The sequence below is a fragment of the Arvicola amphibius genome, chromosome 2 (genome assembly GCF_903992535.2).
Source record: "Arvicola amphibius chromosome 2, mArvAmp1.2, whole genome shotgun sequence".
Taxonomy (NCBI): domain Eukaryota; kingdom Metazoa; phylum Chordata; class Mammalia; order Rodentia; family Cricetidae; genus Arvicola; species Arvicola amphibius.
Genome location: NC_052048.2, coordinates 35,905,893 through 35,928,915, shown reverse-complemented (window position 1 = coordinate 35,928,915; position 23,023 = coordinate 35,905,893). Strand labels below are relative to the sequence as shown.

At 43.5% G+C, this 23,023-nt stretch overlaps 1 protein-coding gene across 1 annotated transcript in view; it reads left to right on the top strand.

Moving 5' to 3' along the window:
- The first annotated feature begins 869 nt into the window (after positions 1 to 869).
- Positions 870 to 23,023, top strand: part of Lmcd1 (LIM and cysteine rich domains 1) — a 62,068-nt gene continuing 39,914 nt past the window's right edge. The window contains exon 1 of the mRNA XM_038319780.1: positions 870 to 1,014. The gene's annotated coding sequence lies outside the window, so the exon portion shown is untranslated. The remainder of the gene's footprint in view (positions 1,015 to 23,023) is intronic.

Genomic DNA, 23,023 nt, shown 5'->3' with positions numbered 1-23,023 from the left:
CTGCCAAGCCTGATGATCTGAGTTGGATGCTAGGAATCCATGTAGTAGAAGGGGAGAACTGACTTCTCCAAGCCATTCCCTGACCTTCACATTAAGTGTAGTATTATACATACACATGTGCTCTCTCTCTCTCTCTCTCTCTCTCTCTCTCTCTCTCTCTCTCTCTCTCTCTCTCTCTCTCTCTCTCTCACACACACACACACACACACACACACACAGAAAGAGAGAGAAAGAGAAATGTAAAAACATATTGTATTCTCTTCCTCTGAGAAGGGAAGGCCAAACACATTATTAAAAAGTTATTTTAAACTTTTTTGTAATTATTGTTGTTTTTAAGAAATGTTAATTTACTAAAGTCTCTTCTCTCTGATAACTAGAGACCTTACCCAGCTTAGGGTTGATCCAGGCTTCTGCCGACCCCGTGCCTCATGTACCCCTAGGACAAGGAGGAAGAGGGTGGGCAGAGAGCACTGCTCAGCATTTATTTTTGGAACCAGCTCACTAAAAATACCTTGGCTCTTCTATTTGCTCTCTCTTTTGACCTGAATGGATCTGCCTGGGTCTCATCTGCCCCTCCCTCTGCTCCTTGCCCTTTAAAGGAGAAGGGCGTGGAAAGGGATTCCTGCCGCCTAGGAGACAGATGTGAGCCCTAGGTGGCAGAGCCGCCGGCTGCACTGACGTCAGGGTAGAACTTAGCTGCATTCTCAGCCTCCGTGCAGAGGCCACCCTAAGGGAGGGGAGCAGCCTTTTGCTCTGATTGGCTGGCCCCCAGTGGGCGCCCACTCGCATTGGCTGGCGACGTTTTAGAGGGAGTCCCGCTCTCCAATTAAAGCAGACGGCGGCTCTGTGCTGAGCCCAGAGCAGCCGACTGAGCGCACAAACCTGAACTTGACCCACCAGCTGCAGTGTCCCTTCTGCACACCCTCCCGCCCCTGTCTGAGAAGCCAGGAACTGTTTCTTCTGCATTCCTAGGATGGCGAAGGTGCTAAGGACCTCAACCCCAGAGTACAAAAGGTGAGCCGAGATCCCTTTGTATTGGTGTATCCTCCCATTCCCCTTGCTCTCAGTTGCACAGAGTACCTAGAAACACCCCAAGGGATGCGTCAAATCCACACAACGCACAAAAAAAAAAAAAAAAAAAAAAAAAACTGAATTAGGTGGTTATACTTATTTGAGTTAACAGACGCATGTCTCAAATCCACTCGTTAAGCCATCGTTAAGAAAAGTATTTACACTGAGTCTTGGTTCTTTATTGACTCTGATTAAAGGTGAATTAAAGTAAAAGTTTAGGAGGCAGGGACAAGCGCTTGTTTGTGATCATGGGAAATGCCCTAACTTTCCCCACCCTGTCCCCTTTGCTTCTCTGCTTTCCTGATGTGGCTTTAGTGAAGTTTGGGAGTCTGTGATACACACCCTCCCCCTTTGCTACCCTCCCAAAGCTGTGTGGTTTCTCCAGCACACAGAACAGTTTCTTTTGGTGCTGTTGGCAGTGGTAGCCATTCTAGCACAGGGAACTAATTTCTGTCCCTAGGGTCTGCACGTTTCCCTTTCAAGAAAAGCTGGCCCAGAGCCCAGAAGGTCACGGGTAGATTGCTGCAGGAGGGGCCAGCAGCAATGCCTACAGCTCCAAGCTGACTGCCTACTTACCTGAGGCACCCTGAAGGCAGCAGACTGGACTTTGAGAAGACACAGGGGACAGGAAGGCAGCAGTGACAAACCTATGCTTCCCACATGGAGAAATAGGAAGTACAGGGTCACAGGAAGGTAGCTCCTGGGGGCAGAAGTGTTCAAACCCTGGCCCTGGGTCTGCCACATTTTAGCTGTACAACAGCGAGCAAGTCGCAATTGCCCTCTTTATGCTATATGGAGGAGAGACACCCCAACAGTTTTAATAGCAATGCTGACGGTGTAGCTTAATCTCCCCCAAGCAGTCATTATTAAGCTCTGCTTTCAGAACATTTCATCTTGCAGGGCAAAATCCTCCTTTGCTGACACTTGGTGGGAGGTAGAGGGGTAAAGGAAAGAAAAAAAGAAAGGCATGAGTAGAGGACGCGAAGAAAAGAGGGAGAGAGAGGAAGCCCCAGGCCTCCTGCCCTCCCACTCCACGTCCCTGTGCACATGGCATCAAATCAGACTTAATCCAGGCATCTCCCTGATGCATTCACCAGACTATTTGCAGAATCAAGTGTCCCCTCTCCTCCAGAATTCGCGGAACAATGAAACCTGAGTGAGGGGGATGCCTGGTGGTTCCCGGTTGTATTCAGGCTTTGCTCTTACTGAACTGTGTTTTTCTTAAGGATTTGAGGACAGGCTTCACTCTTTCTCACCTCTGTTCCAATCTAGCATCTACATCACATGCCTACGGTGAGATTCAAAATAACTAAAGTGCAGACTGTCTGGCGGCTAAGCCCACAGTGGCTGCTCAGGGTGCCTGTGGGGTCATCTCTCCACTTGTAGCACTGTGGTATGGTATGTTCGGATTGCTGTCCCAAATTCGGTCAAAGTACCAGAATTCAGGGGTGTGACAGCCTTTCTCTGTCCTCAGAGAGGTCAAGTGATTTGGGGAGTGTTACTATAAGCTGGTTGACATCATAGAATGCGAGATGAAGTCTATAAAAGCACCTCCTCCCTTCATCAAAAGCCCAGGCCATGATTGGCGAGAGCCTTGTTTTGATTGTCCCTCGCATAGGAGGGTGTGATTCTCTGGGTCAGAGATGGAACATGTTCCTCTTCATGTCCCTGCCTAGTGCCAACTTCCTTGGTCTGCAAAGGTTTTATTTTCCATTTAGATCCAATTACAGGCTTAGAGAAAGAATGAAGTGGGTAGAGATGAAAGGGGTGCTATTTTTTTACCTCTTGGAATTTCAACCATTGGGGAAGATCACCGCGGGGTGGATTAACCAATGTCTTCAACCTCAAGAGTGGAGGGAAGGGAAGGGAAGGAGCCTGAGATAAGAGGGCCTTGCTGAATGGTGCGGTAGTGGCTAAATACTGTGCCCTATCAACAGCACACTGAAAGAGTTTACTGCATATTTATTTTAAAAATCTGCAACTGTGGGGGGTTTACAACATTTGGCCTCGGGGAGCATGATCACACTTAGACATTCTGAACCAGTTTCAGACTCAGAGTTGCAAAGGACTTATTTACAGAATGTGAAATGGATTGCAGTGTCCCCATTGCCCTGTCCCCCAAGGACTGGGAGGGATGGGAATCCCCAGCAGCAGGGAAGTCATAAAAAAGGTCTTCAAAAGAAAATATAAAATCCCAGACTGGAGTGGCCTTGGAGATCATGTGATTGAGCCCAGACAGGCTGCTGGCCTCTCTAGCTGTGGGATGCATGCTCTCATTCACAGGGGCAGAGGCTGGGGAGCAGTCCCAAGCCACTGGCTCTTGAGCCATTATTTGCTTTTCTCTTGGAAGAGAAGATATTCCCCCCCAGGACAGGCAGGTCCCTGGGCATGGTGAAACTGCCAACATTCCTTGGCAGAAAAAGAGCCTAGAAGGCCAAATGCCTGTCTCTAGGTGGAACCAATCACTAGGATAAATTTGTTCTTCTGATGCTTATTAAGAATTCTGCTTACTGCCACAGATTTTGGCATCAGATCTGAGTTCAAATCCCAGCTCCACCACTTATTAGATGTGCACTAGAGCAAGGTGATTAACTTCTGTGTTGGTGGTGTTGGTGTCCTAAAGTCAATAATGGCATTGACTTCTCACACTGACTGTGATAATTAGTGAGGTGATGTATATTAAAGGCGCAGCATCAAAGCACTCAGTGGAAATCACCCATCAGTGGGACTGGGAAGACTGTTAATTTGGTAAAGTGTTTGCCACACAATCATAAGGACCTGAGTTCAACCTTTAGTGCCCACATAAATAGTTATGGAATATCTGTGTAATCTCAGCACTGGAGAGGTAGAGAAAGACAGATCCCTGGGACTTGCTAGCCTCCGAGTCTAGCCTGCTTGACAAGTTCCAGGTTCCAGTGAGTGACCTTGTCTCAGAAACACAAAGTGGATGGCTCTGGAGAAAAAGCTAGCCAAGGTTGGCCTTAGGCCATCATCCACCACAACCACTTGTACAGACACACACACACACAAACACACACACCTGCGCACATGCGAACGTGTATAAATACTATACATATATTCACACACAGAGGCACACAAAATCAGCTATTAGGATGTTTAGTGGTGATTTTCATTTTGAAAGCATGTGGATACAAGAAGATACATGCTTTAATTTTTGCTGTCCCAAGGAAATAGTAACCAACTTGCATTCGGCTATACCTAAGCCAGTTGTGCCCACACCCCTTGGTAATCTGGAGCAAAGACCAATGATCTCATTTCCATTCCCAACCAACACATAGAAAGTGCGTCCGTGCAGAATCACGTCTCTCCTTCTGAACCTGGTCACTCAGTGAGCAGTTCGCCCCAGAGATATAGAGTTGGGGGTCTGGTGGGTAGCACTTGAAGCTCTTTATCACCTTTTAGATGTGGAAACTGAGGCTCAGAGGAGTCAAAGTACTGACCAGGCATTGCTGAAGTGGTGCCTAGAAGCCTAGTAGGCTCTGAAAGATGCCCTGATAGCCAGAAGACCTTTGTAGGGATTTAGAATGGACGAGATCAAAGAGATTTCAGACTGCTGCATGTGCCAATGTGCTGGCTCTAAAGAGCTCTGTTACTCCACATAACACCCATGCAGCAGTAAGAGATGGGATAACCAGTTTTATGTCCAGGTTCAACTAGACATCTTTCTCTACATATTATTGCTCCACATTATATGCTTCATGGCTATCTGGGCTATCCAGGATTGTTCTCATCTACGTCCAAAGCCCTTCCTGTTTTCACCTCTAATTCTAGCCGTGTGCAAAATTTCTGGCACATGGCTTGGGCAGCCCAGTCCAACACAAACAGGACTCTTCAAGAATGTCACTGGCTCCCCCACTCTTAAAAAACATATTAAGCTGTCACTTAAAGACCTTAATAGCCAACACGTTGGAGGTATGCCCATAGGTGTATAAAACAGCTTGTCCCCAAAAGGAGCTGAAAGGGGGAAATTAACCAAGGTTGTTTTTTATTTTATCTTATTTGTGCGTGTGTGCGCGCTTGCAAGCGTGTGTGTGTGTGCCACAGCACATGTGCAGAGGTCAGAGGACAACCCTCAGGCAGCAGTCATCCCCTTCCACTGTGAGTACAAAGGATCAGCCCCAGACAGTGAGGCTGGTGGGGCAAACACTTTCACCTGCTGGGTCATTTCGCCAGCCCTCTCTAAGTCTTTTTCAGAAAACCACTCCTCTGCACAGGGCAGGCGCTCATTCTAACACACAGGTGTGTCTAAAGAAGGTCAGTGAGGGGATCCCAGGTAACCCGCGGTAGCAGGGCATCAGCCACCTGCGGAGGTGGGAGCGGGGTCTTCAAGTCACATGACCGCAGGCTTGCCGAGGCAGGATAAGAACAAGCTGAGCTCCTCTGAGCAGAAAGCCAGCTCCTGCTGTGTGTCTCTTGTGCCTGTATTCTGGGCACTCTCAGGAGGACATGCTAGTGAGCCGACTGTGTTCCAGAAGAAGCCTAGTGCTGGCCTGGGGTGGGAGAATCAGCCTGCCTTCCCTACTCACATATTCAAAATAGCCTATGTATAATAAAGCAGAGACTCGCCATGACTCATAGCAGGCCTGGCATGCTCTTATCTCACCACTACTTACCCAACACCATCGAAACATTCATTTTGCTAGCAGGTGGCTGAATCACTGCAGTCAACACAGGCATGTGATGGGTTTGGGATGCACCTCAGAGGTAAAGCCTATGCCTAGCACACTTGAGACCCTGGATGCTATCCCAGGCACCTCAAAATCAATGAACTAATGAACAAGTAGTCATTATTCTTCTTCCGGGCATTTGCTCACTGGAGGACTAGTGCACAGATCATTTTCCTAAGAAGTGGCAGAAGTTAGATAAAATCCAGTTTCCTTCTACCTTCATTCTGCTGACTTTTACATCGGACTATCTCCTAAACAAGTGATTGTGGCAAAACAGGCCGCAATCTCCATTCTCAGGAAAGCAGACTTGTCCAGGAGCCTTCTAGAGCATTGCAGAGGAAGAGACAACTGCTGCCCTTCACGACTTTCCTTTGAGACTGTCCTCTTCTTCCTTTATCTTACAGCAAGAGGATCTGGTCTGCAGCTGTCACCCCCTTGACAGGTGTAGGGTCAAAAGCCACTTCTATAAGATTCCTGTCAATATCAGGGGACTTCCTTGACTACACTTGAAATATTTTTGGTGTTCTGAACATTCTTGATGTCATGCAAGTCAATAGCATACATTTCTTGGAGATTTAGGAAATGCTATCTGTGGAATTCCTCTTGGAGCCAAAGGTAAAGTAGGGGTCTGTGGAAGTTAAGATTCTTTTTAATAGTTGACACATATGTATTTGGTATCTAAGTTTAGATACTTGAGGGAGACATCTGTTATTTTTAATTATTTTTATTTATTTATTTGGTATGTGTGTGTGCATGTGTGTGTGTGTGTGTGTGTGTGTGTGTGTGTGTTATGTCATAGTGCAGATGTAGGAGGACAACTTTCAGAAGTTGATTCTCTCTGTTTGATTGGTTCTCAGTTCAGACTCAGGACTTCTGGTTTGATGGCAAGTACCCGCTGAGCCACTCTGCCAGCCCAGATCCCGGCTTTCACAAATTCAGAAATGACAAGGCAATCAATCACAAAGCGCCAAATTCTCACATTAGTTCTGTTGCTGGAGTCTGATCTTTTCTATGAGAAATGAACCTGTTCACCTTTTTTTTTCCCTCAAAAAAGACTGTTTGTTCTTACTGTTATCAACTATTTGGATTCCTTCCTCCCAGGAGACTTGTCTGTTCTCTGTTAAGACAGACAAGTTCGGGGGAAAAGCAAATGAGGGAAAGGGTAGACGCCCCTCCAGAATGCTCAGGATGCCTGACTTGGACTCTGACACCAACACGATCAGAACCACCAAGTGAATACAACAGTGTCCTTTCCACATATGAGTGGATTTAGACCAAGTGTTTAAATGACTTGCCTAACGTGAACAGGCTAAGAAGTCAAAACCGGGTCTCTCAGATCACAAAGCCGAAGCTCACCTATCCAAAGAGGGTAGTTTCACACATATACTAAGTTCTCCCAACTCACTAAACTCGGTGATAGTCTGAGGAACAACTTCCTAGAATTTGCCCAATGTCACCAGGCGTCTGATCTCCTGTGATATCTGTGAGCACTCCCAGATGTCATCCTCTTCAACTCACAGCCATTTCCAGGTTACAGCATGAACTTTGTGTGTTCTTCCTGATTTTCTAGAAAGCTGATGATATTCCATAGCTAAGAATCTTGTACAGGAACCATTTAAAGAATCACATCATTACCCTATTATCCTGATTCTTAAAATAAATCCTGGAGATACTAGACCCAAGGATTCCAGGCTATATTAGTGTGAATATTAGCTTCCCTGGAGAATGTACATCTCAACATGCTTGGTCAGCTTGACTCATGCTTTGCCCAGTAATATGTGAATCAGGACAAGAAAACCACAACCCAGGATCCCACAACGGCATGCTTTAAAAGGACATAATATTGCTAAAGGGGAAGAAATCAAATTAGCCACTCTCTACTTTAAAAGGACAAAGACTATGGATGTTCAGGCCTAGGTGGCTTTTGAAAATCCATGTGGTTTGTTCATAAATTTTTTTTCTATTATTTCAAAACATTTGATCCTGTGGGGGGTGGAACCTGTCTATGGAGACAAATGCAAACGAATCATTGTGCCAAAGAGATGAACAGACTCAAATGGTAGTCTCTCCTGTACTCCTAGGCCAAGGTCCAGACAAGAGAATCTCTGAGACTTACTGACTGGTCACTTAAGACCACTTGGTGAGCCTTTAGGTCCCAAAGAGAGATATTGTCTCATAAAATATGGTGGAGAGTGGCTAAAGGAAACACTTGATATTTATCTATTGCCTCTCTGTATGTGTGCACATACAGGTACATGCACACATTGGGTGGGGGAGATCCACGTATTTCAACTGTAGTGATCTAGAGATAAGACCTAATTCTGTCATTTACCAGGTCCACAATTTTTGCCCAGTTATTTATCCTTGCTGAACCTCTAACCCCTCATTTTAGAACACGGGCTAATAGTAGTTCTACATTTAAAAGCTAGTTTAATGAGGTAAGCAAGCAATAAACCTGTCCCCCTTGCTCTTATTGGCATTCCCTCTCATCAGCACAAAGCAAAAATCTCATAGGTCATTAAGCGCTGGAATGTTGGAAGAGCAAGTTCAGTTTGCCTACATCACATGTGGCGGCTTCTAAGCTATCAGATTGCAGGACCTTCTCTTTGTAGCTAAACTTGATCTGGCCATAAATATGCTCAGGCTGCACCATATGCAAAATCATGGAAATAGCAGCAGTCCGTCTTAATCCTCATTGCCAACCTTTCAACAGGAGACTTCGCCTGGTCCAACCCCACCCTCGTGACCCTACTCCGGCACTCACCCTTAGATCCTTTGCCTGCAAGGGCGAGTGAAATCCACTTATCTATTTCTGTGCAAATATTTATTTAACATTGACTAGGTTTCATCCACTATCTGGTCATACTATACAATGAATTTTAAAGCTCTGGGATTCCTACCATGCCGACTTTAATCGGGAGTTCATATGGTTAAAGAAAGGCCCGACATTATCAATATTCTAGATTCTGTGTATTTCTTGACTTCTCTCTCTCTCTCTCTCTCTCTCTCTCTCTCTCTCTCTCTCTCTCTCTCTCTCTCACACACACACACACACACACACACATTCACATGTATGTATGTGTGCACCATAATCCTCTCTATCCTCACATCTCCCAGACTGTGTACCTTCAGAGAACCCCTGAACATGCTACCTTACTTTAACAGTGGAGTGTGTCAATTCTTTACCCACTTTTTATATCCTAAACAGGACTCTTAGGAAAACAACCATCAGAAACAGAGTTAAAAAGTAGCTCCTGGGTCCCACCAGTACCTAGTTTTAGCATTCTTGCAGATAGAGAGGTAGACCAATTGTCTGTCTAAGTACATGTCCTCAAAGACTGCTGTTCCCTGGGTTGTATTTTTTTTTCATTGTGTTGATTTCAGGGACACCAAAGGATTAAGAAAAAAACAACAGAGAAAGGGCTACTGGCTGAGTAATGCCCTATAAGAAACCTGTCCTTAAGAAGACACCATCTATTTGGGCCACATGACTAAATGCCATTTCTAGCCACTGATTCATAAGCCTGACCATCAAGGTGACAGGCTCAAGTAATCTGCTGGCTACAGGAGGTAGAAGGAAAGAAGATCCCAGCTTTGTCCCCATCCTGGAGGACAGCCACCCACCTCCCAAGACACTCTTATGTTCCCCTCCTCAGCTGGCTTCTGCGGCCATCTAGATTCCTTCTTAAGAGTACTTTGACTCTAACAAGAGGGACAGTGGGTAAGGATTTATGTAAGGGAGATTCTTTTGGAATCCTCCTGGTAGATAAAGGCAGGGATACTTTTCTTTTTCTTTATTAAAATTGGGTCTCACCCATTTTAGTGGAGGCTGGTCTTGACTCATTTTTCTGCCTCGGTCATCCAAGTTCCAGGATTTCAGGTGTGTGCCACTATCCTGGGCTAAATCATTTTACTTTTATTTTTCAGTACTAAGGATCATACCCAGGGCCCTGAGGTTTCTAGACAGATTTTCTGTCACTGAACTATATTCTCAATCATTAGAAAGATGTGTTTTTAATGAGAGATCTGTGGCTACACCAGGGGCTACCAGGCAACTTAGTGAGCAAAACTATTGCATCTTTATATTTTTACTCTCTCATTGAAAGATAGGATTTTCTTATTAGGAATGAAGGCAAAGGCCCTGAAAGTTTATGAGTCCTGGGCCTTAAATACCAATGGATATCAGTGATTATTTAACTGAGTTGAATTTGGACATATCATTTATGTTCACCCTTGCTCTGAAAAGATATTGATGATAGCCACCAATATTAACTAATAATATTTGAAGTGGCTCATATATTATTATATCTACAGCTCTGAATTTATGTGTTTATATAATTTCAATAATACTGACTTTCTTTGGGATTTTAACTTGTGCATTTAAAACAGTATTGTGAGAAGAGATACTTTCCAATCAGATAGCCAGGAGGTTCCTTCCCTTCACAAATAAAACTTTAACAGCATTACACATATATATGTCTGTGTATGCACAGACATATATACATATATATGTAAAAGCATATATTCATATATGTGTGGTGATAGAGTAGACAAAGAAGACTCAATTGAGACCTGCTATTCATTTTATAATGTCTTGAGTAAGTCATTTTTGAAAGAAGCCTCAGTTTCTTCATCGGTAAATGTACCTTAAACCCCTTTCTTTACAATGATCTTTTGAGTCCTTAGCATAGTGCTTGACATGTAACAACTGTGTTAAATGTAGCTATCATCACCATTAGAAGACATTACAAGAGTGAAATCTTAAATAGACAATAAAATATTATGCTGGTGAAACTCTTTTACCCACATTTGATTTGATCAAATACAAGAATTTACTTTTTTAAGCTAAGCATGATTGTTCACACCTGTGATCCTAAGATTCAGGAAGTTGAAGTAAGAGGATTGCCACAAGTTCAAGGCCAGGCTAGGCTATATAACAAGTACTAGTTTGCTGGGGCAATATAGTCAGACTTTGTCGAAGGAAGGAAGGAAGGAAGGAAGGAAGGAAGGAAGGAAGGAAGGAAGGAAGGAAAAAGGAAGGAAAGAAAAGGAAGGAAGGAAAAAGGAAGGAAGGAAGGAAGGGAAAGGAAGGAAGGAAAAAAGGAAGGAAGGAAGGAAGGAAAAAAGGAAGGAAGGAAGGAAAAAGGAAGGAAGGAAGACAGGCAGGCAGGCAGGCAGAAAGAAAGAAAGAAAGAAAGAAAGAAAGAAAGAAAGAAAGAAAGAAAGAAAGAAAGAAAGAAAGAAAGAAAGAAAGAAAGAAAGAAAGAAAGAAAGAAAGAAAAAGAAGGGAGATGAGGGAATGAGCATTTAGTTTGTTCGTGTGTATTACACAGTTATTACTTGCTGGCCTGAGAGTGGAGAAGTGGAAGAAAAGGACTCACAAACTTGATGATTTCCAAAGAGAAACCATCCGAGCATCCCAGCATTGTCCTGACTGGAGGTAGAAAAGTGAGTCTGGGGAAGAGAGAGGAAGTTAATCTCCCCCAGGGTGGTCAGGGAAGTCTCTCCAAGAAGACAGTTTGAGCGGTGTATTGAAAGATGAGGATGGACACAGACCAGGCCACGATTCTGCTTTCTGCCTTCCAGATCTGATGCTAATATTCCCCATCACACTTGCTGCCTAACTTAGGGGTAGCAGCTGTCTCAACCTGTGAAGAAATGCATTCCATGGTAGTACTCAGTTCCAGCTGTGTGTCTTTTATTTATCTGAAAATGTGTTCCTTTTTCTCATGGAAGACACACCGGGCTGGTGAGATAGTAGGGATGGCCACTTTGGCAATGGAGAAGATGTCTTGATATACCCTGCAGATGACAATCAGCCTTCTGAAAGGCAGATCCATGGTCCTCAAGACTCAGAATCTTACACACCATGCTTTCTATCACATGGTTCTTTCTTCAGATCTGACTTGGATTCTTCCTTAAAGCACTTCAGAGCAAGTGACAGAACACAGTGAAATGTACAAGGGCTGAATATAAAAAAAAGTCACTAGCCTGACTGTTCTTGATTTTTGTTAGTTACGGGTGGTGGATGTGACTATATGACCCCGAAAAAACCCTGAGGATTTGCTGCCAAGTTTTTGGAAAATGAAAACACAGTCATCATAGTTATATTTGCAAGGACTTGAAAAAAGGGTAAGATTTAATAGAGGAACTCAAGTCTGTCCTCCTACACAACCAACAGGCCCCAACAGCTCAGGAGGAAAACACAGTCCCAGAATAAGATTTGTAGCTAATTAGACTTGTAATCACCACCTTTACCTTTCCTGGGGCCCAAGGTTAAGACCATCCCAGGGAAAAATCACTGTTTTCTTATTTCAATAATGCCGGTGCTCTGCGTTTACACAATTGAAATTAGTTTTAAAGGGTGGGAAAGACCTCAGAGAGTCTCAGTTTTCTTGCTGGATGGACGAGGCCATAGACCCAGCAAGGCCAAGTGACTTTTTCAAGGTCCCAAGGCTAGTTTGTTGAAGTACTAATAGGTCAGGAATGTAGCTCAGCAAACTATTTGTCTAGCATGGACAGGCCCAGCACAGAGACAAGGAGGAGGAAGAGGAATCGGAGAAATCAGGGTGCCACAGTATCTAGGCATGTGATTCAGTTGCTAACACGCCTGAAGCCCTGGGTTCTGTTGCTAGCACTGCATAAAGCAGGTGTGGTGACTCCGTTAGTAGAGACAGAAGCATCAGAAGTTCAACTAAATAATAAGTTGGAGGCCACTCAGGCTACCTGAGACCCTGACTCAAAAACAAAACACTATTCGGCCTAACCTCCATGGCCAGAACCATCAGTGCAGCAACGAGAATAGCTCATGAGTAGATCTGGTTTTCGTTTGCTTGCTTGCTTGTTTTATTAACTTCTCTAATCCTTAGAAAGCTCTTCCTTCTCTTGAACTAGAACCTCTGACTCTGTAGCTTCTCCCCAGCAGCTCTCTTTGCTTCCAGGTCATGGCCAGTTGTTTCCTAAAACTCTATTTCCAGTTCCTCTGCCAAGTCTTTCACACTGGTCAGGCTGAAAGTCGAGGCTTCCATTTCCAGGGTCACTTTTCAGGTCTAGGATACCTAGCATAAACTTTCCACAGACTTCCTTGAAGTTTGATCTGGGGACCACTTTTGCAAGCTGTGTCATTTCTCTGTCTGGGAGGGATTCTTTCCATCTATCTTCATGTACTTCTGTGCCACCAACAATCCTGTTCTTAGAAAAGGACTTTAAAATGGAAACTCCATTAATAATAATAATAACAATAATAATAATAATAATAATAATAATAATAATAATAAAATTGCCAGTGAATTACTAAGAGAAACCCTCCTACACTCCTGGGCAATACTTAAGAAAATTCAGTGCTGTTGTTCCCAATTCATCAAAAAGGTGGGGAAGCTGTGTACATAAAACCTGGGAAGAGTAAGGAAAGAAATAATAATTTCTGTTAAATCAAAGAGATAGCACAGAGGTTTTCAGGTGTGTGTGTGTGTGTGTGTGTGTGTGTGTGTGTGTGTGTGTATGCAATATACATGTAGAGCAGTGAGCCACAGGGATCCACCTATCTCCACTTCCCCAGAAGCATGCACCACCAGACCCAGCTTTTATATGTGTGCTTGGAATCAAACCTTCATGCTTGCACAGCAAATACCATCCCAAGTAAGACATCACTTAAGTCCATGCACATGCTATTTATTAACTGCAGAGTATTCATAGTTTATTACCATATGGAATGCTAGGATAGGATAGGATAGGATAGGATAGGATAGGATAGAATAGAGGTACAATACAAGACTGTGTACCCCTGTGACTTCTCTTCTGGAGGGAATATGCAACAAATAAATGAGAGATCTGTCAATCAAAATTACCTTGCTTTCTCTAAAAGATACCACCAAGAGATGAAAGGTAATGCACAAAAAGAAAAAGTTTCAAGTGTTACACACGTGGATGCATTTGACAAAGAGTTGTCAAATATATATATATATATATATATATATATATATATATATATATTTCACAAATTGATTCTAAATGTCTAACTTAAAAAATCTTTTTACTTAAATGATCAGCATATGTGTGGGTGCCTGCATATCAATATTGCATCGTGTGCATGCAGGTGCTTATAGAGGCCAGAAGAGGGCATCACATCCTCTGAGCCTGGAGTTCCAGGCAGCTGAGAGTTGCCATGTGGGTGCTGAGAACTGAACCTGGGTCAACTGCAAGAGCTGCAAGTGTTCATAATCGCTAAGCTATCTCTCCAGCCCCTAAAGATGAAGACTGGACAAAGTACATCAAGAAGAGGCCTAAATAGCTTGTACATGCAGAAAAGGGAGTCTGGCATTTTTATTTCAATTAGAAATACAGACTAAAAGCATAATGAGATTGTGTTGGATACACAGAAGAAGGCTGAAATGAAGTCAGATATTATCAGGTCTGGGAAAAAGTGGAGCAGCTAGAAGTCACATGATGTTGCCAGGGAGAATAAAAAAAATAAAATGATACTACCAGAAGCTGCAGGAAGCTTCTCGTGGGGTTTGACGGCTACCCCTGTGGCAGTTTCACTTTTAGATCTAGAATGATATTTACCTGCAATAGCCCTTGATTGGAAACCATTCAAATCTCCCATTAACATGAGAATGGCTATTTAGATAACAGAAACTACTAAAGTAATTTTTTAATATAATGTATGCAACCACCTGGGCAACCTCAAACAAGGAGTAAGAAACGAAATTTTATAGTACCATAGAATATCTTTTGTATGATGTTCAAGAAAGGGAGAAAAAGAAGTCTACATTGCTAGAACTCAGAATAGTAGCTATCTTTCTAAGAGAGGGTTAATACCAAGAAAGGGGAATTTTGAAACTTTCTGGAATGTAGGTTTTCTATATTTTATCTGGTTAGTGATCTTAGGGGATACACATATAAAGTAATCAAGCGAATACTTGAGATTTTTTTAATATTTTTAAAGTCCAAAGCCAGGCACAGTGGCAGACCCATCTGCAATCCCTGTGATCCTTCTGGAAGATGAGGTTGTGTGCAGGAGAACCAGAAGCTCACCACCCAGCTAGTCTGGCATATGCAGCAGTGAACAAGAGATGTTGTCTCTGTTGTCTCTCAAGGGGGGGAAGGGAAGGACCAGTACCCAAGGCCGCCCTCTGTCGTTCACATGCATGCCATGACAAACACACGTGCACACACATGTACATACAGCATGCACCCAGGCAACATAATACATGCACAAAGGGAGGAAAGGTCTGTGTGAGTTTTGTTTGGTTTTGAGAAACAATAATTAAGAATAAAGATGGATCTGTGAGCAGATGATTAGGGAACCGCAGGGCTGAGGGCTGAGTTCCTGCAGCAGCCTGGTGGATACCACTTTAAGGAAGAAGTCTGCCTCAAGGAGCTGCTGTTGTGGCTTTTAGATCTCCCTTCCATTAGTCTGGAATTACCATTTCAGTGATGCTCCCTCTTCACTCACAGACCTGACAATGGCCAGCCTGCCCTGAATGATCTGCCACCAGTTCCCCAAAGATACTTTTTTGTACACACACCTGCTTGTCGAGAGGGACTTAGTCTCCCTGCACCCATCTCTGTGAGGCCGGCAATTTAGACCAGGTCTCTCTTTTCTGAGCTGCTAACACTGATCTGCTTTCCTACTGGACACATGTGTCACCTTCCGAATGGTCCAGAGACATGTGCAGTTGTTGAGTTGCTTGCTTTAATGCCTGTACCAGGATATCCTGATTGTGCTGGAATCCCCCACCTCACCTCACTCTCCTCTGTGTGTTCCCTGTTAGTGCAGTCCACAGGAAGGCTCAGCAGTAAGGCAGTAATGGAGAAAAGTCAGGCAAGAAGGAGATGAGGGAATGGGAGAATTGCCCCCTCTCCTGACAGAGACAGTCATTCCTGAGAGGATACAAGAGAAAAAGGGAGCATGACAGTAGAGGGTCTGATACAGATGTATAAGAGAGAAAGAAAACCATGCTCCTCTCCCTTGGTGGGGCCCCATGCCACACTACCGACTCTCTGGCCTTTATAGTCATGAGCCAAACCAGAACCAGCAAATGAGGAGTGGGATGCAGGGGTAGAGGAAGGCAGACACCTTGATGCTGTCCTTGGTGGTACCCAAGATATATCTCAAGATGAAAAGGAAACTAGTGAGATGCATGCCAAACTGAACTCAGAATTTTTGATGACTATGTCCAAAGTCAGATTATCTTCCCTTATCTATGAAAGCAATGGCCACAGGATGCAGACGAGCCACACCTCCTTGATATATTTCCAGTTTCCTAAGAACCAATTCGGGCCTTCCTGTGAATTTAGCAGCCATCACTTCCCAGCCCAAGGTTCCCTGAAGACACACTCCAGGGATTTCCATAGGCTGGGAGACAGTTGGCCCTGGTCTCCAAACAACAGCAGTTACATCTTAGAAGAGCTGGTCCTCTTGAAGAATGACTGAAGGCTGGCTGAAATAGAGGCCAAGCAGCTTCTAGCTCAGACCCATATCTAGTTCAATTTTCTACCCCTTGATGAATATTTATACCAAAATAGGCCAGTGGAAATGTTCCATCTGTGAGGGTTTGCAGAAGTTTGACTTTCTGTAGCCACCTTGACCAAGCTTAGGGAAACAGTGGAATCACTGCCAGCTGCGGAGTCTTTGAAGTATGGGAGATGCTGAAACAGCTCCGGACCTTAGTATTTCTTCTTATCTTGAAGACTCGAAGTTGGCATTCCACCCTCTTTTTCTTTTTAATGCTTAGTATCAATGCGGCTTAGTGCTTTATAATTTTAGCCAAGCCTTCAGTACCACACTGATCATGGTGAAAAGTGTTTTGAAAGCGTGAATAACACTATTAAAATTTTTTCTGAGTGAGCTTGCTCAGTTAATTGTTGTTTTAAAATATTACTTTAAAAAGAGCAGGGGTGGGAGACAATTCAGTTGGTGCAATGCAAACATGAAGGCCTGAGTTCAATCCCCAGAACCCATGTTTTTTTTTAAAAAATGACCAAGCATGGTGTCATGCTCTTATAATCCCAGTAGTGGGGAAGCAGAGACAGGTGGCTCTCTGGGTCTTGTTCTCCAGCTAGCCTGGCCTACGCAAGTTGGGGCCCAGTGAGATATACCATCTCAAAATTAAGGTGAGAAATGAAATTCTGGGGTGTCCTCTGTCCTTTGTCCCCTTTTTCTCTATCTCTCTCACCCTCTCCCAATCTCTCTCCTTCTTCCCCTCTCCCTCCCTCTCTCTCATATGCACATGCATACATGTAGTAGGATTGGCGGGCTGCTTCCCACCACCCGGCTAGCTTTACCCAAAATAATTACATGGAAACTGTATTCATTTAGATATTGCCTGGCCCGTTATCTGTAGCCTCTTATTGGCTAATTCTCACATCTTGTTTTAACCCATATTTAGTAATCTGTATAGCACCACGAGGGGTGGCTTACCAGGAGAGATCTTAACCTGCGTCCGACTCAGCGAGGAGAGGCATGGCGACTGCCTGAAGAGTCTGCTTCACTCTGCTTTCTTTCTCCCACAATTCTGTTCTGTCTACTCTGCCTACCTAATTTTCTGTCCTATTAAAGGGCCAAGGCAGTTTCTTTATTAACCAATGAAAGTAACACATAGATGACCATCCTCCATCACATACACACATGTACCTGCACATCCATAAACAACCACTATACACTGACACCAGTTTCTTTCATTATCCTCTTTTTTTTTCCTACCCATTACACTTCAAGCCTCTCACATTCTAGGCAGCAGCCTTCTTTACCAGTAAAGAGATGTCTCCCAAACTGTATTCTTTGCTTCTTAGCAGCCCTCCTGTACTCCTCAGAGCCCAGGCTTCTCAACCCTATGCTGCCCTCCTCGTAAAAGGGTAAACTAGAATCCTTGCTCCTGCATAAAGAGTATTGACTTCTCTGGTGAAGCATGGGCAGTGGGCCATGCATTGCATTGGGTCAAAGTTTCTCACATCTTTACAGGAATCTAGTTTTACAAGAGGGTGAACTCAGGCTCAGATGCTTGACCTGGATGGCTTCAGTTGCACGCTCAATGGCTGACAAAGGTGAAGGACAGGAAATTCAGCCCTAGATCTTCCCTCCTCCCCTAGGATGTTTTCAGTTCCCTGAGGTCTAGGATATAAATTGGTTCATGGGTAGAATTTAGTCCATACACAAACATGAACATTTACCAGACTCTATCTCCTTTCAGATCGCAAACCCTTCTGATTCTATCGGGGAGAAAGTCTTCCCCTACTGACATGTCTGAGTTCTCAAACATTTAACCAGGTTTGTGCTAAAGTCATGTGAGCCAACCCAAAGTGCTTAGAAGGAAATTTTATAGAATTAGGATGTAATGAAACCGTTTCATTATTCACTCTATTCTTAAAGGATTATCTGTTTTTACTTTTTATGTGTACGACTGTTTTATCTACTTGCATGTCTGAATATGGTTGCATGCTTGGTGCCCACAGAGGTCAGAAGAGAGAGTTGGACCCTGTAACTGAAGTTACAGATGGTTATCAGCCATCATGTCGGTTCTAGGATCCAAACCCATGCCCTCTAGAAGAGCAGCCAGTACTCTTAACCAGTCCCCATTTGCCATGTCTTACGGCTGCTTTCTATTTTAAATACATTTCAGGGGTAAAGTTATTTTTCAAGAAACAAGTTCTCCAAAAGTGATCTGTGTAACTATAAATAAGCAGATAGTCACACAGATGGTATGTAGAGGACAAAGGCCATGAAGAAGGAAGACGGGGTTCTGTAAACAGCGATGTTTGATTTCTCCCGATCTCCAAAACACTTTGTGTTTTCCCAAAACATCTTATTTGTTTTATTATGTGTGATTCTCACAACGATGCCATGGAGCTGCTAAAGACTATAATTCACATTCAAAGATGAGAAAGGACTGGGAATTAGGTCAAGGGTAGAGTTGTATGCCTGTTATACATGGGATCCTAGGTTTCATTCTCAATACTATTATACAAAAAGTCTAATAAAGCTGAATGTGGTGGTGTAAACCTGTAATCCCAGCATCCAGCAGGGGAAGAGGGTCTAAAGTCCAAGGCTATTTGCAGCTACAGAGCCAATAGTTCAATGCCAGTCTGTGATACATGAGATCCTGTGTCCAGAAAGGAAAAAGTATAATGAAAATGCTAAAGTCTGAGATTGAAAGGGCAGAAAGAACTTTCTGGAGCTACATAGGTAGCATGAATAATATCCAGAGTTTACATTTAATGCCACAAACTCCAACATGCACAGAACTTCTCCAACACTCTGTGAGCCACCCACAGCAGGAGTGGATAAAGAGATAATCCCGAGCTGATGCACCAAGACCAGAAATGCCACGGAAAGCCTGCACAATTTCACAAAGCTCTCAGATTGGCCTGGGTTTTCACTATTTCCCAGTACTTGTATATATTCTATTTCCTAGAAGAGCCTGGGACAGACTCTTTCTACAAAACTATGCTCTGCTCTTCCCTCCATGAGAAGTCACTTTCCAGAAGACAGTGACGGAATGTGTTTTCCTGTGCAGGCAGTGTCTCTTACATTCTGGGTACTGGCATGTAAGCTACGGCCTGAAGTAGAAATGGACCACGCTGTGAGGAAACGTCCATCTCTGAAACAAGGAAAGCAGCTCTTTCCAAGTTGGCCTTGAGTGGTTGGCTGAGATTTGGCACTAGATCCAGGTGCCTAGACAGATAGATGGAGCTGGCATAAATGGAGATCAGGTGCCAGAGAAGAAAAGGGACAGTTTCATGTGTCTACACTCAAGAGTCCAGTAGCTGAGGAGGTTAGAGGCGGGAGCTGCAAGGGAGAGGTGAAACCACTTGATGGATGGAGTCCAGCGGGAGAGAAGAGCTGGTGCTAGAACCGGGGAGGAGAGGGGACAGCTGAGCAGGGCTCAGAAGGGCACTGAAAAGGACCATCGAACGTATTAGTTTTTGGTGCCAAGAAACACAGAAGACAGGAACTGAGAGGGCTGTTAAAGGGGCTTTCTAAAGCAAAGTGTGTTTTAAGGAGCTACCATGTGCAAGGCATTTGGGGACTAGTGGTAGACCAATTAACTAGACTCCGGCAACTCTGTCATCTTAGAATTTGCAATCTAGCAGGAAGAGTTGTTAGAAGTCATCAAAGTGGGCAGGAGATGAGGTCCACCGGGATGGGTACCACAAAGAAGTGAAAGGCACAAGCACTCCAAGAGCACATGACAAGGACACGTAAAATTTTTCTGCAAACTACCTTGGGTTCTATAGTTTTGATTTTCTCATTTGAATCACATCTAGTAAATTTCAAAGGTGAGACCTTGACAGTGAGTTATTTGAGGGTGAATGGCCACCTCTAATGTCAGTTTCTTGTTTGATTGATTGGTAAGGTTTTTTCTATGCTTGTCTTTACTTACTTTTATTTATCATTATGTGTGTGTGTGTGTGTGTGTGTGTGGTGTGGGTGTGAGTGTGCATGCATGTGTGGTATGTGTGATGCATGTGGGTATAAGTATAGGTGTGCACATGTTCCAGCACACATGTGGGAGTCGGAGGAAAACCTTTGAGAGTTGGTTTCTCCTTCTACCGGGGGTTCCGGGGGTTCCAGTAATCTCTTTTCAGGTCATAAAGTTTGTGTGACAACTGTTCTTACCCCCTAAGCCATTTCTTTGGCTTTTTGTTTGTTTGTTTGTTTGAAACACGATCCCCCTATGTAGACCAGGTGGGCCTCACACTCATATAGAGCCACCTGCCTCCACCTTCTCAGTACATGATTATAGGCATAAGCCACCATTCCTACATCTAATTTCTTCTTTATAAAATTAGACTTAGAAAAAAAATTGACCTATGACCTTCTTAAGGTCCTTTCATCTATGGCTTTCTAACATTCAGAAGCCAACTGTTCCTAGGGTACAATTAGGTCCTTATGCAGCGCAGAAGTCAAGGGAAGGGTGAAATACTTGGGCTCAAAGCTGTCTTTAATATTCAGTTTTTTAAAATGTCAGCAAAAAAGAGAGAAGAGGCATCATTTACAAGATGGGTGTCCTTTGAAACCAGAGAAACACCTCCCCAAAGGCAGCCTCGTGTGTGTGTGTGTGTGTGTGTGTGTGTGTGTGTGTGTGTAAAGCTTCCATTGTCAATAAGCTAACCAATTTAAGTTTGAGGTTCCTAGCAGGAGGTATTTGCATAGTGAAACCTGCAGACTTTTAATAACTGGGCTACAAAACACATTTAGACAGCATGTTTCCTTTCAAGGTATTAAGACTCAGACAGGCAAGATTTAAAACCTTCCTGCTTGATTTTCTCCAGACCCAGCCCCTTTCCTAAGCTAAGGCCAATGAAAGCATATCATTCTGAAAATTATAATTCACACACACACACACACACAAAATTATATTCTTATAAGATTACATTATTAAGCTAGCACAATGCTAAATACACAAGTGTCTCACCAAACTGGAAGGTATAATGAACAGATATAGCCAAACTTAAGATTAAAATTTATACTAGAAACAAAGTTTATGAAGAGTTGAAATCTAAGAACCATGAGATGAATTAGACTCTCAGTGTAACCTGAAGACATCAGGCCCAGAAACACCAGCAGCTTGTTCTCATTTAGGAGGTGTGGGTGCGGGGGAGGAAGGGATCCCATAAAAGGACCTTATTTTTCTTATCTTCACTTCCCCCAAGCTACTTGGATAAGATTCTCAAGGGAGTCCGATCAACTTCTGGTTCATAGTGAGGGTCATATAGCTGTGCTCTGTTATCCACAAAGCTGCAGGTCGTAGCCAAAGAAGGAAAACGTTCCTAGGCAGGGCTGCATTGGAGGAAGAAACACCAGGGAAGGGATCTGAAGTGCCAGGTCAGCTACCACCTCTAGGATTCCTCTTCATAACCTATGTCCATGCTGTGGAGATGGAACCATTAGAAAACACTGGGGTGTAAGATGGGCCAAGATCAAAAACACTGGTAACAAGTTATGCTGGAGAGGATGTGGGGTAAAGGGAACACTTCTTAATTGCTGGTGGGAGTGCAAACTGGTACAGCCACTTTGGAAATCAGTATGATGATTTCTCAGAAAATTAGGAAACAACCTACCTCAAGACCCAGTAATACCACTTTGACGTATATGCCCAAAGGATGCTCAATTGTACCACAAGGACATGTGTTCAACTGTGTTCATAACAGCATTATTTGTCATAGCCAGAACCTGGGAAAAAAAACTAAATGCCCCTCAACCAAAGAATGGATAAAGAAGATGTAGTACATTTATACAATGGAGTACTGTACAGCAGAAAAAATAATGACATCTTGAAATTTGCAGACAAATTTATGGATCTAGAAAACATGATATTGAGTGAGGTAACCCAGACCCAGAAAGACAAATATAATATGCACTCACTCATAAGTGGTTTTTAAACATAAAACAAAGAAAAACCAGGCTACAATTCATAATCCCAGAGAACCTAGACAACAAAGAGGGCCCTAAGAGAGACATACATGGATCTAATCTACATGGAAAGTATAAAGATCTCCTGAGTAAATAGGGAGCATGGTAATCATGTGAGAGGGTAGAAGGTGAGGAGGGGAGAAAGGAGGGGAGTAGAGAAAATATATATAGCTCAATAAAACAATTTTAAAAAGAAAAAGAAAACACCAGGGTATAGATTAGGAGATCTGTGGTAGAGGGCTTGTCTAGCTTTCATGAGGCCCTGAATTCAATTCCCCAGCACTTCCCAAAGCAACAACAAACACCCAAGTGAGGTATAGTAGAGTGAATGCCTGTAATTATAGAGTTCATGAGACAACTGAGACAGGAATATTAGCTTAAATTCAAGGTTAGCCTGGCTATAGCCCGGACTAGACTGGACTACTGTATAAGATACTGTCTTTTAAAGCAAAGTCCTATGGTGGGTAGGGATGTAGCTCAGTTGATAAAGTGCTTGCCTAGCACTCAGGAAGCCCTGGGTTCAATTCCCCAGTACAACATACACCATGAATAGTGATGCACTAAGGAGGTAGAGTCAAAGCTAATTCAAAGTCATCCTCTTCCATGCAGGGAATTATAGGCTAACCTGGGCTGCATTAGACTTGCAACCCCCACTAGAGGTAAGACAAAGAAGGAACTGATGAGAAGACCTTTTGCCTTATACATTTCTCTTTTCATGCTAGCCCATGCATTGGTAACTAGTTCAAAGGCAGTTGGTGCCAAAGGAAAATCTGAGTTCAGTCTTACAAACCTTGTCCCATCAATCTAGTGGGGTATCAAGAAATAAGATTTGTAGACCTGCTTTGGA